Raw genomic sequence first — 15052 nt, 5'->3', positions numbered from 1 at the left:
GGTAAAATGGAAATACAATATGACGTCTACGAGGCCTGTTTACAAGAGTACGTGAGGCTATTTCGGGCGTTACAGGAAGTGCGATAATACAGGAAGTCAATTATATTCTGTATTAAGGTAAATTTTGGCAGTTACTTATCGGAGATAGCTTTCATACTAATACCGATTGCAGAAACTCTACAACTGCAATTGAAAACATTAAACTAGTGTTTCTATAGAGCATATAGACTACATCATAAGAATAAGATTTTACTGTTAAGCATCAACAGTTCAGAAATAGTAACAAGAAACCCCAGGGGCGAACAGCGCCGAAGAGCCATGGCCTACCAAACGACCGCTGCTCAGCCCGAAGGCCTGCAGATCAGATGTCGTGTAGTCAGCACTACGAATCCTCTCGGCCGTTATTCTTGGTTTTGTAGACCGGGGCCGCTATCTCACCGGCAGATGGCTCCTCAACTGCAGTCACGTAGGCTGAGTGGACCTCGAACCAGCCCTCAGATCCAGGTAAAAATCCCTGATTTTGCCGGGAATCGAATCCGGGGCCTCCGGGTAAGAGGCCCTACACCGCGGGGCCGGCGTTTAGATATAGTACTTATCTAAAATGAACAGTAACTGAGATACTGACAGAATAATAATAATAATAATAATAATAATAATAATAGTAATAATAATAATTTCGTGTGGCTATTTCTAGCCTGGTGCGGCCCTTCTAAAGCAGACCTTCCGAAAAGGGTGTGTGGTATCTGTCGTGCATAGGACAGGATAGTAGCCTATTGTCTGGGGTGTGTGAGTTGCAAGAATATTGGGGGCAGTACAAATACCCAGTCTCCGAGCCAAGAAAATTAACCATTTAAGGTTAAAACCTCCGACCCCCTCGGGAATCGAACCCGGGTCCCTCTGAACCGAAGAGCATTATGCTAATCATTCAGCCAAGGAGCCAGAAATAATTTATTTATCTGGGACATAAGCGCAATGAGCTCAATGTTGACTGTCTGGCGTTTGCCGATGACCTGGCCATTATATCAAATTCAATAGAAACTTCCTTGAAACAACTAAATGTTCTCAGACAACAAGCAGCAAAGGTTGGGCTACATGTGTCTCTTGAAAAAACACAATTCATCACGAACATCGGTGAATCTCCTTGTACGTTGCATCTGGAACAGGGAGAGATCAGGAAAACCAACAGGTTTAAGTACTTGGGAGAATGGTTGGAATCTAATCTCACTGAAGGAACAGTTATGTCAACTCGAGTTAACAGGCTTGAAATGGCCTACCAACTGACGAAGAATACCTATAATAAAAAGTGTCTCTCTCGTAATACTAAGATGAAGCACTACCGGACAGTCATCCGCCCTGAAGCCTTATATGCTTCAGAATGTTTAACACTCAACAGGAAGGGACTTACGGAAAAACTTGAAATCCGGGAAAGAAAGATAATGAGGAAGATACTGGGGCCAGTCAAGGAAGGTGACAGTTATAGAAGACGGCCTAACCAAGAGCTCTACAAGTACTGTGAAAGAATAACGAATGTAGCAAGGAAGAGACGCCTAGCATTCTATGGGCACGTCTATAGGAGGCATCCGACCAGGTTGACCAACCGGATTCTCAGCTACTAGCAAAAGAGGAAGACCACGTCACCATGGTTGATGGAAGTGGATACAGATCTACAGGAACTGGGAATAACAGAAGGAAACTTAAAGGATCGGACGACACTCAGGAAGATACTTAAACATAAGGAGTTACAGGACAGACTACCAACGAAGAAGACTGGCGCCCTTTGGACAAAGGAGAGGAAGGAGCAGCACAGCCTGAGGATGCGCAACTACTGGGCAAACATCATAGCCCATTCCAAAATGTAATAGTTGAATGTCGTGGTCCTTAGCTGGCCTATACGAAATGATAATAATAATAATAATAATAATAATAATAATAATAATAATAATAATAATAAAAATATGGACTCAGTTATCCTGAGGAGGCTCTTTAATCTGGTAGATTGGTGAGTGTCAATTTTGATATTCTGTTCCACTCTACCAGATAGTATAGAAGCTAGAACATTATTTGGCGGCATAGCCTACTGCTGAGTTTTATTGATGTAACACCACAGATCTTTTATGCTTCAAGATCGTACAACATACGAAGCGAAGTGACAAATGGACTTCTTTCTGTTCGAACCCGCAATTTTGAGATCAAAAAGCTGACACACTACCGCTCACTTATAGATTTAGCAATGTTAGGATAGTTTATGACAGCGGTCGCCAAGACTTGTGCGCTATTGCGCTGCTAAAGTCCGAGAATTTGATACATCGCTTATTAACAACAACTCCATAACTCAAAAGCTGGAGTTACGTATACCAGTTAAAAGTGCATGCAAGAACCAATAAAATGGTATACATAATCCAAAACAGGCTGATTTTGAGCTAAGCCGTTCTCGTATTAAATGAGCAGAAAAAAACAATCCTTCAGGTTTCTGAAACAGCTGATACCGTGATCATAGTCATATCTGATTTTACTAGAAATTTGAATCACAGAGACGTGACTTGTCCTTTTAAAATCCTACATGCATTGGCCGCGATTCTAACCGTAGCCCCTGTCCGGCCTCGCGGTGTAGGAGGCAACGCGTCCGCCTGTCTCCCGGCGGCCCCGGGTTCGATTCCCGGCCGGACAGGGTGTTTGTGATGTCCTTAATCTTCCTTTCCTCACAAACAACATTCCACACTACCGCCAATCAAATTACATGCAGGTTCATACAATATGGTGCCAGCAGGAGCAAAAGATCCACATGGGTCGAAGGCCCGAACAAATAACATTTAAAAAAATACCGTAGCCCTTAGGTGAGAAGCCAGTGACGATGCCATTCGGTTATCAAGTCCCATGAAAGAATTGAGTAAGAAAATTATCTGCCAGTATCGATTCCTAACATAAAGTTTCAATGAAATCGATATACCTTGAATTGAAACAAATAGTTTTGAAAGTTATTAAACGCGCCCGTCACAGGTACTAGCACACGACTGAATCAAGTTCATAATGAAAGTTCATCAGAATTTCAAACTTAAGAGCAGTTTCAAAGATCACAAGTTAATATATTCCACACCTTACCCAACTACCTTCATGAAGATTGAGCGAACTGTAGGGAAATAACAATTGTACACCGTTAAACATTATATGTTACTACTCTCCCAAGTTCGGTAAGTTTTATGGATATGCCAGAGGTAGGAGCAATTCATCTCGAGAAGATGTATGAACTTGGAAGTACCTTAATAAAATAGTCAAAGGGGAAGTTGCATCACCATAAAAGAAAAAATGAAATGAAATGAAATGGCGTATGGCTTTTAGTGCCGGGAGTGTCCAAGGACATGTTCGGCTCGTCAGATGCAGGTCTTTTGATTTTAATCCTGAAGGCGACTTGCGCGTCGTGATGAGGATGAAATGATGAAGACGACACAAAAATCCAGTCCCCGTACCAGCGAAATTAACCAATCATGGTTAAAATTCCCAACCCTGTCGGGAATCGAACCCGGGACCCCTTTGACCAAAGGTCAGCACGCTAACCATATAGCCATTGAGCGGACACCATAAAAGAATGGAACTGTTAAGATGCAGTTAAGCATACAGGCCAGGTGTAGGCCGGTAATTTAGTGATAACACGAGTTCCTCCGTGTACAAGTTTGAAGAAAGAGAGTCAGAACTGGGTTCGACAGCATCGTGCTAAAAGACATAGCTGAATTCAAGAAGACCCGTGGATCACTCCCTGCGGAAATACAGCTCATGCTTGTTGGACTATGAGCATCAGTATTTTCAGAATTCGGTATGAGTGAGGGCGTTTGTTTAGTCGTCTACCCTTCATAAACCACACATGTTCAATAGGGCTTTGGCGGGCCATAGTAAAGTTGTGATGTTGTGGAAAACTTCCTTGAAGGTGCGTACAGAGTAGCCTACTCTAAGTATAGGCATTCTTCTGAAATATTCCATTTTAAATGTTCACCATCACAAGGTCAACGACTGGATTACATAACCCTATCAACATCCTATTGAACAACATAAAAGGAAATTCTTCCATGAATATAAAACGTGGTTAAATTGGGTTGGTAGGTATGCAGTTCGAGCCTCTGTGGCTCAAGCGGCTGCGCGGCGGCCCCTCACAGCTGGATTCCGTGGTTCAAATCCCGGTCACTCCATGTGAGATTTGTGCTGGACAAAGAGGAGGCGGGATAGGTTTTTCTCCGGGTACTCCGGTTTTCCCTGTCATCATTCATTCCATCAACACTCCCAATATCATTTCATTTCATTAATCATTGTCCCAGGAGTGCGACAGGCTTCGGCAGCCGGCACAATTCCCATCCTCGCCGCTAGATGGGGCTTCATTCATTCCATTCCTGGCCTGGTCGAATGACTGGAAACAGGCTGTGGATTTTCATTTTCAGGTCTGCAGTTCATTAATCGAGATAGCCATGAAAGCCTAAGCTCTACTGTCAAGCAGTCATTTGATCTCAACAATCACCCATTGCAAGTTCACATTTACCCGATGTTCGTTACACGTGTCCCTGGATAGTAAGATCCGTTTGGCCCTTAAATATTGTCACACAGGATTTCTAGGGCCATTCGGGTCGAGACGAAAATTGTAATCACCATGCTGAGGACATTTAAGTAATAAAATAACTGTTTTAGACAGCCTAAAAATACATACGAAAAATTGAAATAGGCACTATTAAAATTTGTACAAACTTTTAATTATTATTTTCCGCTTTTCCCACGCCTTGGTAGCGTCGCGGCCGCAAACTCTGATGCACATGTAGTCTTGGCCCTGCATTACTGCCAGATGCCCTGACGTCAACCCCATGTGGAGGGATGTATTCAGTATTCCGAGTTTCTGGGGTGGTTGGTAGTGTGCTGTTCTGTGTATACAGGGTGTATCTGAATTATGCCGAAAACAAAATCAGGGATACTCTTCGTGTCATGTAAAGAACGATGGCTCAAGCGAATAGACGGAAAAAATGTTTTGCTTGGAGAAAATGAGGCTTACTTTTATTACTTCCTGGCGCGGGATTCAAACTGACGAACTGGCCGTAAGTGCTGTGCCAGAGCTTCCAGAATATAGGCCTGGTGTCCGAAGTAGGCACGTGCGTGAGTGTGGGCAAGGTCACGGAGAGATTCTTCTCAAACATGTTAAACTCATAGCCAGCGTTAATCTGCGAGATACTTATGGTTCTTAGATCCCCATTGCCGTACTCTTATTAGTATTTACAAGAGATACAAGCTCATAGACAGAGCTAATCTGCCGAGATACTCTTATGGTTACTGGATCCATATTTCCATATTCTTATCATGATAATGGTTGAGAATAGCACCAATGTGTTGCTTTCGCTATTTACAAGGCCGAGAAATAGAAGGAATATCCTCAACAAAATATGGCCGTAGCCAATGCGATGGCCCTTTTCATGTAATATCAAACAACACATACAAAGAAATTGCGTAAAATTTATAAATTCCTTCTGTAGAAGAAATTCACATTAATGTACGTATAAGAGCTTTATTGTATGTTGTCGTAATTCATTGCCTTTATAGAAGAAGCAGGCAGTTGACTCACTCACAGTAATACGATTAGACATGTTTCTACGTATTGTAGAGGTGTCTCATTTACAGCAATACGATCAAAGGTGTTTCTGTGTTCTATCACAGCTTCATACTGCTCTTTTAACTAAACATTCATTCGTCATACAAATTAATTTTTGAAAAGGAGTTATCTTCTGTGTTGTCGCAGTCCATTGCCTCAGACTGTTTCGATTTTCTCTTTCTTAAATCAGTCCACCATATGAAATATCATTTTGAAGTACATGCAATATAATTTGACAAGAAATGTGCTATTTTATAAGGCGAAGGCCTTCAGAAAATTTGGAGGCTTTGTAATCGTGACCGGCAGTAGGCAAGGGAGGTTGCCAATATAATTAAAATTCTCCCCGTGATGTTTCTCGGGTAAGGCAAACAGCCTTGGAATTTGATTAAATTTTACGACGCATATGCTTCTTAATATATAATTCCGTATACAAAGTAGAATTCCGTAGCGAAGCACGGGCACGTCAGCTAGTTAATATATTAACGAAAGACGATATTACGCCACAGTTCATTTCGGATGGCCTCGTGATCGTAGCTGGTTCCTTCGGTTTGTTTATTTCAATCATAGCCTGTATTCCTTAATTACGATTACCCAACTAATATTGTTTTCAATAATTGTTCTTGATAGTGAACACACTCGCAACCTTCACATTACCGGGAGAGTTGACCTTGCGGTTAGGCGCGCAGCTGTGAGCTTCCATCCGGGAGATAGTGGGTTCGAACTCCACTGTCGGCAGCCCTGAAGATTGTTTCCGTGGTTTCCAGGCAAATGCTGGAGCTGTACCTTAATTAAGGCCACCGCCGCTTCCTACCCACTCCTAGCCCTTCCCTGTGCCGTCGTCGCGATAAGACCTATCTGTGTCGGTACGACGTAAAGTGGTAAAAAAAAAACCTTCGTATTAGGTGTTTGAGACCCGTTGATTACGTGCGCTGAGTTCACACAGTTTCATGTCCTTCGAGTGAATGAAATTTATACAGATATTATAATAATTATAGAGAGAAACGTATATGATATAAATCAATCAATCTAAACTAAACTAAATATAATAACGCTTATTATGGTCAGCAGACGGAAACATAGTCTAGTAAACATTGGTTTCTCAAGGTTAGCCATAAAATTAAGAACATTAACATCTGCAATGTAAGTGTAATTTAGATAGTTTGGTGTAATTTATTCTCAATTAACTATAATTACCTACATGCATTTGTCACCGAAGTGGAGATAATATCAAGTTAAACCCTCACAATCTATACAATCTATTTTTGGTAACCTTCGGGGTAAACCTGTAAGAGACCGAGCTCGATAGCTGCAGCCGCTTAAGTGCGGCCAGTATCCAGTATTCGGGAGATAGTAGGTTCGAACCCCATTGTCGGCAGCCCTGAAAATGTTTTTCCGTGGTTTCCCATTTTCACACCAGGCAAATGCTGGGGCTGTACCTTAATTAAGGCCACGGCCGCTTCCTTCCCACTCATAGTCCTTTCCTGTCCAATCGTCGCAATAAGACCTATCTGTGTCGGTGCGACGTAAAGCAACTAGAAAAGAAACCTGTAAGACGCGATTTATAGTAAGCTATTTTTTAAAAATTGACAAAGTGCCACTGATTATTCCCAGAGGCCGAAAAGCATTTAAAAATTTCACATCAGATTAAATAATTATTGTTGAAATGGAGTACGTGATCATCCCTTCAACTGATACGGATTTAAAGAGGCGTCGGGGTGTTTGAATTTTGTCCCGTGAGAGTTCCTCAAGGCAGTGGAAGCCAACGACATGTATTATACTGCCTTCAAGAATCCTCAAATTCCGCTGAGATGAAGTTTCCTCGGGAGCAGGACAACGACGACCGACTACGGCATTATGAGTATTTAGACTATCATTTACCGCCGGGTTCGCACGTATGGGATTTCTCAGGTTTCCCGGGAAATATCCGCAGTGCTTCAGCGCTCCACGAGAACAGTATGTGAGGCTTGTCATTGTGAGCGTACCTGGAATACCGCGCAAGTAGAAGGGAGTAAACCTTCCTTCTCTCCTTAATTAAGGTACAGCCCCAGCATTTGCCTGGTGTGAAAATGGGAAACCACGGAAAACCATCTTCAGGGCTGCCGACAGTGGAGTTCGAACCCACTATCTCCCGGATGCGAGGTCACAGCTGCGCGCTCTTAACCGCACGCCCAACTCGCTCGGTCCTTTATAATATTAGTATATGAACATTTAAGTCTACTTTTTGAATGTATTTCGATTAATAACACTGCATAAGAGAATGCGTTGACACTGTTACACCTCTTTTAATTTGTGAGTTCGACTGGGCAATCAGATGACCCTAAATTCAAAGCAGTGAAACTTTGTGATATATTGTGATGACTGACGAGCGAAGAGACGGAAAAAGATCGGGATCACTGGAAGGATGGGTATCAAAAATACTAACGGCTCCTCGTAAAGCCATAACTGTGCATCATCGATCGTTACAAACCACTAGACACTAAATCTCGGTGCGTCCTAAGCTGCTGTGAAAAGAAACTTCGCACTTTCATATCTACTCATTCATCCATAATACACATACGTACTGAAATGAAAAGCAGATACGCAATGAAAACAAAAACCTCTCCTTTGTTAAAATTAGCAACTGAAAAAAAAAATCAGAAGTATTACGGTGCCATCTCCATAGCGCATGGTGTTTATTCCCTTCCCGTTCATTTTTGGTTCCTTTATGAAAATGAATCGAAAAACATATTCAAGAGGATAAGTTAAAAAGGATTGGAGTGGAGACCCATCTGTCTCACACCCCCCTTGTACCTCGATGTAGTTATTCAAAAATGATTCACTTAGCAATACGTATTTTCTCCTTACCTCAGTCCGCACGACCAGTCACGACTTGTAAATATTCTTAACGCAAGGAGAAAATACGTACCGCAGGCCGCACGACCTGTCGCGACTTGTAAATATTCTTATATACGTATTGCTAAGTGAATCGGTTTTGAATAAATACACTCCACACAGACCAACATTCGCACACACATTAATTTAGACATTCGTACCTTTCATACCACACTGACATCTCTCAAAGCTTCCGGATGACAAAGCCGCCGGTTATTTAAATAGGATATGTTATTTCTGTAACAGTCGCATCCTCATCCCACTATGCATTCGTATAATGTAGTTAGGAACATCTAAGGACGTTACCATATTTTATGAATGGTGTATATTAGAAAGTTATCTACAGTATCCTTGCAGCAATTTCTAAGCAAAGAAAGTTGTTTCTAATGATTATATAATAAATTATTCTATATTAATACAAGAGTATGGATTCTTGAACTTATTTCGTTCGCCGTTATTTGTTATCTGGTGCGAATCGTGAATCAGGAGTATTACGGTGGCATCTCCATAGCAAATGGTGTTTATTCGCTTCCAGTTCATCTTTGGTTCCTTTATAAAACGAATCGAAAGATAGATTCATGAGGATAAGTTAAAAAGGATACAAAATCAGAAGTATTACGGTGCCATCTGTTCATTTTTGGTTCATTTATGAAAATGAATAAAAAAACATATTCAAGAGGATAAGTTAAAAAAAGGATTGGAGAGGGGACATATCTCTGTCTCACACCCATTTGTATCTCGAAGTAGTTATGTAAAAATTAGTAGTTAGCAATAAGTATTTCTTTTTCGCATAAACTTTACAAAAACTGGACAGTAGAGAGCCGAGTTTAATTAATTGTCGAATGTCAACTGGTTATAAAAATACTGATTGATTAAACTAACACGGTAAATAGAATAACCTCATAGCCTACCTACTTACAAGCTAGATACTTTGGAGTTATGTTTTGACTACCTTTTTAACACTGCAAATAAATCCGTCTATTATTTAGTGGGTATTTTCAAATGAGCTGAGCGGGAGGATCCGTTATAGCGAGCGATTCCTTGAGTGTGCTATGGCTCCGTATGTATCTCTGCAGCGGAAGTTAGGCTCCCCGCCAATGTCCAGAGTACTGATAATGAACCGTGTGTGTGTTGTGTCTCGTTGATCTGTGACTGCGTACGATTGTTTCAGTGTGCCATGGCTCTGTATATCTCGCTGCAGTGGAAGTTCGGCTGCCCGCCAATGTCCACTGTCCCGCTATTGAACCATGTATGTATTGTGTCTCACTGATCCGTGAGTTCGCACTGTCTGCTGCGAGTTAGCTGAATCGTGTGCCGTGAGCTCGCCGTTCCGGTGAATCGATTCACTCGGACACATGAATGAAACGATACACTGCTTCGAATCATACACTCAGTAGCCAACACTACTGGACACACAGGAAGAAGAGAAACATGATATATCTTTCATCACATTACGTACTCGTGCTGCGGCGAGCTGCTTATGTAAGTATATCGGTATCAGATGCACTAAATATAGATCCAAAATACATTTTCACATGAATATCGTATCACGTATCATTGACTGAATTTACTCCAGCTAACATTCAACATTGTATATTGCTGCTGTTAATCGCACATATTTGTATTTTATATGTATCAATAGTAAATATAAACATGAAAGATACTTTATGGTTGATTTTCTCTCAGGGTCACTTTCATTTATGTGTTAATATATTCAATTTTGTATTTTGTCAGCTGGGGAAAGCCATGATAAGTTACATGAAGTTTGAAAACCCCTGCAATAGTTAATATACCGTATGCGGCAAAACATACGACACTTAAATGTTTATTAAGTGCGTTGGTACAGTAAGTGTTGAAAATGTGTACCCCCCACACAATATTTATGAAGATTAGTGAACATGTTGGAGAACAGAAGTAGTTTTCAGTACACAAAAAATGACTACCTTATCCCGTAATTCGGGAATATGTGCATGTGGGTCAACTATCCTGTAAGCTGATTCAACATAACCCATATGCAGACATCTGGGACCGTGAGCCGTGAGATACGAAGGATACAGGAATAGAGTTCCACGAGAAATAGGCGATCTCCAAAATGCCGTTGCAAAAGAGCTATTTCTTACGGTGCGGGCTGTAGCTCTATCTTGCTGTATCCAGAGGCTCTACTACTTAATAGTTAGGAAGTTACTGCACGTCTAAAAATTCTGCCTTCTCACACCCCTTTCATATTACTCCCCATATCTTCGGCAGAGATGGGCTGCCAAGCCAATGTGGTAAAGGCGTGCATTTTTCTCTTAGGAGATTCGATTATACATCACGAAGATAATAAATTTAGAAGTTTGATATTTTTTAATATTCACATCCTACACGAGCTTTCACATTCTGTACTTGTAGGTCTCTTCGTCATTTATATTTTTGTCAACCAATTGTTTTGATAAAATCTTAATCGAGTTATGAGAAATATAATTCACTAACTTTATCCAGGAGCTACCTAACAGAGGCAATAAAGGAGAGATACCCTGTCAGGCTTGTTAAAATTGCACCTTTAACTGCCCTAGAAATGATTTTCTGTGGTGTCCTCCATGAACTCTGTGCAACCCGGTATGGTATCCAACACACAGCCTTTTCTACCTTCCCTAATGTAACATAAATTCAATACTCCACAACATTCATTTGAAAAAACAGTGACCAATGTCCTCGATATTTGGTCTTTTTAAAACATCCACAACTATCATCATCTTTGCTATTTGACAAAACAATCTTCTTCGCTTCGCTAATCGATAAAGGTTAACTAATTCAAAATATACCACAGCATATTAATAATAATAATAATATAGTGCTATTTGCTTTACGTCCAACTAACTACTCTTTTACGGTTTTCGGAGACGCCGAGGTGCCGGAATTTTTTCCCGCAGGAATTCTTTTACGTGCCAGTAAATCTACTGACACGAGGCTGACGTATTTGAGCACCTTCAAATACCACCGGACTGAGCCAGGATCGAATCTGCCAAGTTGGGGTCAAAAGGCCAGCGCCTCAACCGACTGAGCCACTCAGCCCGGCCACAGCATATTACCAGACCCCGCGGGGCGGGCGACCCATGACTGTTTCTTAATTCAGTAGCTGAAGAGTGATTTTACATGTTGATAAAGCTACAGCACACAACACAGTATTATTTGTATTACAGTGGGTTATTCCAAACTTACGCCGTCGTAGTGCAGAGCTTCTATCGTCAATAGGAATACGGTAGTTATTTCTGAAAGAATGTGGGTTTCCCAACCTGTTCCAATAATAACGATCCCTTGCTGCCACTCACGACAATCAACACGGCTTTTGAAATAATCAGCCGGTACTGAGAACCCAGTAGTCAGCGAAGATGCGATAACAGACATCCTCCTTATCTAAACTCTAAATACTGAAGTTTCGAGCCTGTTTATAACTCTCGGCAGTCAGTGTAGCTAAGTAGGCCTACGATGGACGATCGAGTTGTAAACAGTAGTAAATTATTTGGTCCTAGGAACGAGATTATTCCTTAATATTGTGAAGGTCAGCGTGTTTTGGTTACTATAATTGGAATGTGCATGTGTGTGTGTTCGTACCATCGTATACGTATTTTTATTCCTTCGGATTTGAAAACTAAATAGTGTAGTTATTATTATTATTATTATTATTATTATTATTATTATTATTGTCGTTGCTGGTCATTGTAGTAATATACAACCTTGTACTAAGAAATAAACTGGTAACTTTCCTTATCAGGAAACAAGGGGCCCATTTTCAATTATTGCGGCTGGGAGAGGGGGCCGAGCTTCCTAGTGCCGCTACTGTATAGTCTACAAATTATTGTATAGATCTGAAGTTACTAAATATATGATTCCCATTACAGTATATAATTGTGACGAATGATATCAGGAAGAGCAGGGAATGGAACACTTGAAGTGTACAAAAATGGACACACTACTATCAGACTTCCAGCTCTTGACCGTTGCGAGACGAGAAAGCGTGGATAGATGGGAATAGAGTGGAACTCGCGAGGTAAGTATATTTTAAGTGGCAATTCAGGATTACAAGTTGATACAGCTCGATTTGTTCTGGGCGATTTCCGACAAAAGACTAGCATTACGAAAATGTTGCAAAGTTTGGTCTGGGAAGGCTTGGGAGAAAGGAGATGAGCCACTCGACTAAGTGGTATGTTCTGAGCTGGCAGTGGAGAGAGGGCGTCGAATGACATTAGTAGACAAATACGTTTGAGTGATGTTTTTAAAAGTGGGAAAGATCACAATATGAAGATAAAGATGGAATTCAAGAGGAACAACTGGGGCACGTATTCGGTTATGGGAAGAGGAATTAGGGATTGGAAAAATTTACCAAGGGAGATGTTCAATACTTTTCCAAATTCATTGCAATCTATATAAATAAAGTTGTAGGGGGTCCGCTGTCTGTAATTTCTTTTGTTTTACCAATTTTTCAGATATTTTTCCGTTTTAGGTCAACTCAAGACCGAATCGGTGGTTTTTACTTTTCGTGTCTGTTTGTTTGTCAGTTTGTCAGTTTGTCGGTTCCACCATCACGTCGAAACGGCTGGACAGACCTCAACCAAACTTCATATTTAGAGTATACTCATCCCGGGGAAGGTTTTGATATGCATATCATTTTAAAATCTTTGAAGAGACGAGGGGTTTATAGGAAAACCAGAACGGTTTTCCTCCATTTTCTCTTATACTATTGATTTTTTGTAAACTCCGTGGACCGTACATGAAACGTCTCTTCATTATAAACAACTTTCGTTATGTTCATAATTTACCTTACTCTTCACATGACGGAGAAATTTACTATTTTCTGTGGGTATCATGTTCTGCATTGAGTGACCAACAGACCGACAACGAACCTACAGGTTACCATGGCAACGTCTTTGACTGCTTGCCAGCAGGGAGGTAACGTATAGCAATTTTCCTCATCATGCTTTTAAATTCGTGGTTGTTCCTTGGGTAGAAGGCAAAACGGGCGTCAACCGGGCTATCTGCGGGATATTGGCGGAATATCGTTGGAGGTTATAACTGCCCTCGAATAGATTAAGTAATAACACCATTAGTCATCTTCTTATCTGTTTACCTAAGAATCACTGAGCCTAAATTTCTCCTCTGTTATCACTTTATTATATCCATAACTCACACCAGCATAATTTATTGAGGGGCATTTGATTTTCCAATACATTCACTTGGCATTTACATATTTGTCGTTATCCGGCTGTCCTAGGTTACAATCCATTTTCTATTAATTTCAACTTTATTAACTGTATTACTTTCTTTCTTAATTACTCCGTATATACGCGAGTGCTAGAATTTACTGGATATATTTCCACCAAACTTCATATTAAGAATCCACCTGTCCTTGGGTAGGTTTTAGGGCAAATATTGTTTCTAAATCCCTGAACTGACTGGGGGTTTATACGAAACCGAAACTGTGATTTTGCACTCCCATAAAATGTACACAACCAAACTTAATGGAAATCTACCTGCCTTAATGGAAATCTAATTTCTAAACCTTTTTTTTCATGTGCATCGTTTCGATACGAGGATTAATAAGGGAGATATCATAAACGGTCCGTTTTTCAGGTTAAGTCCAGCGGATATAGCCCAAAAGGTGTTGTACGTGGAACAGGTTCCTTATCTATCTATGTAAATAAAATCGTAACGACTGTGTGCCTGTGCATTGACTATTTTGGCGAAATTTTCGTACAGCTACACGTTTGAGGGGTAATAATGACCATCTGCATATTTTTTGGTTTAGTTTCTTGAAAGTCCTAATTTTTACACTCCTCACCGAAAACCCAGATTGCGGCATAATCTGCCAGTCGAAGAAGGATATTTAAATTTGGCAAAATTATACGTTTTAGCCTGTAACGGACGGAAAACTTCCAAGATCTTTAAATTTTTCCCTTTTTATCCCGAAGAATATGGAAATATGGAGGCAATTTTAATGATGGTGCAGACCTTCGGGGAGTATTATCACATAACGGATGGCACAATCCCCGTTCAATTTGGAGTGATCTACAACCTTGGTCTTACGACATTTTGTCGTATTTCTATCCCTTTTACGTTTGATTTTTCTCTATTTCTCGATGTTAAGTAAATTTGGACTTTTCACATACATAATTCATACCTTCCATCACTTATAGGAAAGATAGAATCATCAAAGTCTACACGAAAATTGGCCCCGTTCAACGTTTTTCAATCTGACCCAAGAATAGATATCATAGGACCAGCCATTTAGGCCCCTAAATCGGGTGTCTTATGGTACAATCCCCTGTCGATATGACGTACGTTTAGCAGCAGTTAATCTGTAAATGAAGGTCTGCAGTATTGTAAACACGCATATACTTGCGTATGTCGATCTATATATATTCACGGATGTCGATTTGTAGCGATCGAGAAAGGGTGTGTCTGCTATTGTAATCAGTACTCCCCACACCGACTTTGACTGGAAGTAGGAATGGGGTCCTTCTCCAACTCCTGTGTAACTGGCATTAGTAAGGAAGGCATACCATTGTAATGAATAAATCACTTCTCGAT

General features: G+C 40.7%; 1 protein-coding gene across 2 annotated transcripts in view; it reads right to left on the bottom strand.

Moving 5' to 3' along the window:
* Window positions 1-15052, bottom strand: part of LOC137496880 (alpha-tocopherol transfer protein-like) — a 253478-nt gene that overhangs the window by 175927 nt on the left and 62499 nt on the right. The window lies entirely within an intron of this gene.

The sequence above is a fragment of the Anabrus simplex genome, chromosome 7 (assembly GCF_040414725.1).
Source record: "Anabrus simplex isolate iqAnaSimp1 chromosome 7, ASM4041472v1, whole genome shotgun sequence".
NCBI classification, from domain to species: domain Eukaryota; kingdom Metazoa; phylum Arthropoda; class Insecta; order Orthoptera; family Tettigoniidae; genus Anabrus; species Anabrus simplex.
The sequence above is the reverse complement of the archived record's forward strand: the minus strand, read 5'-3'. Positions and strand labels throughout refer to the sequence as shown.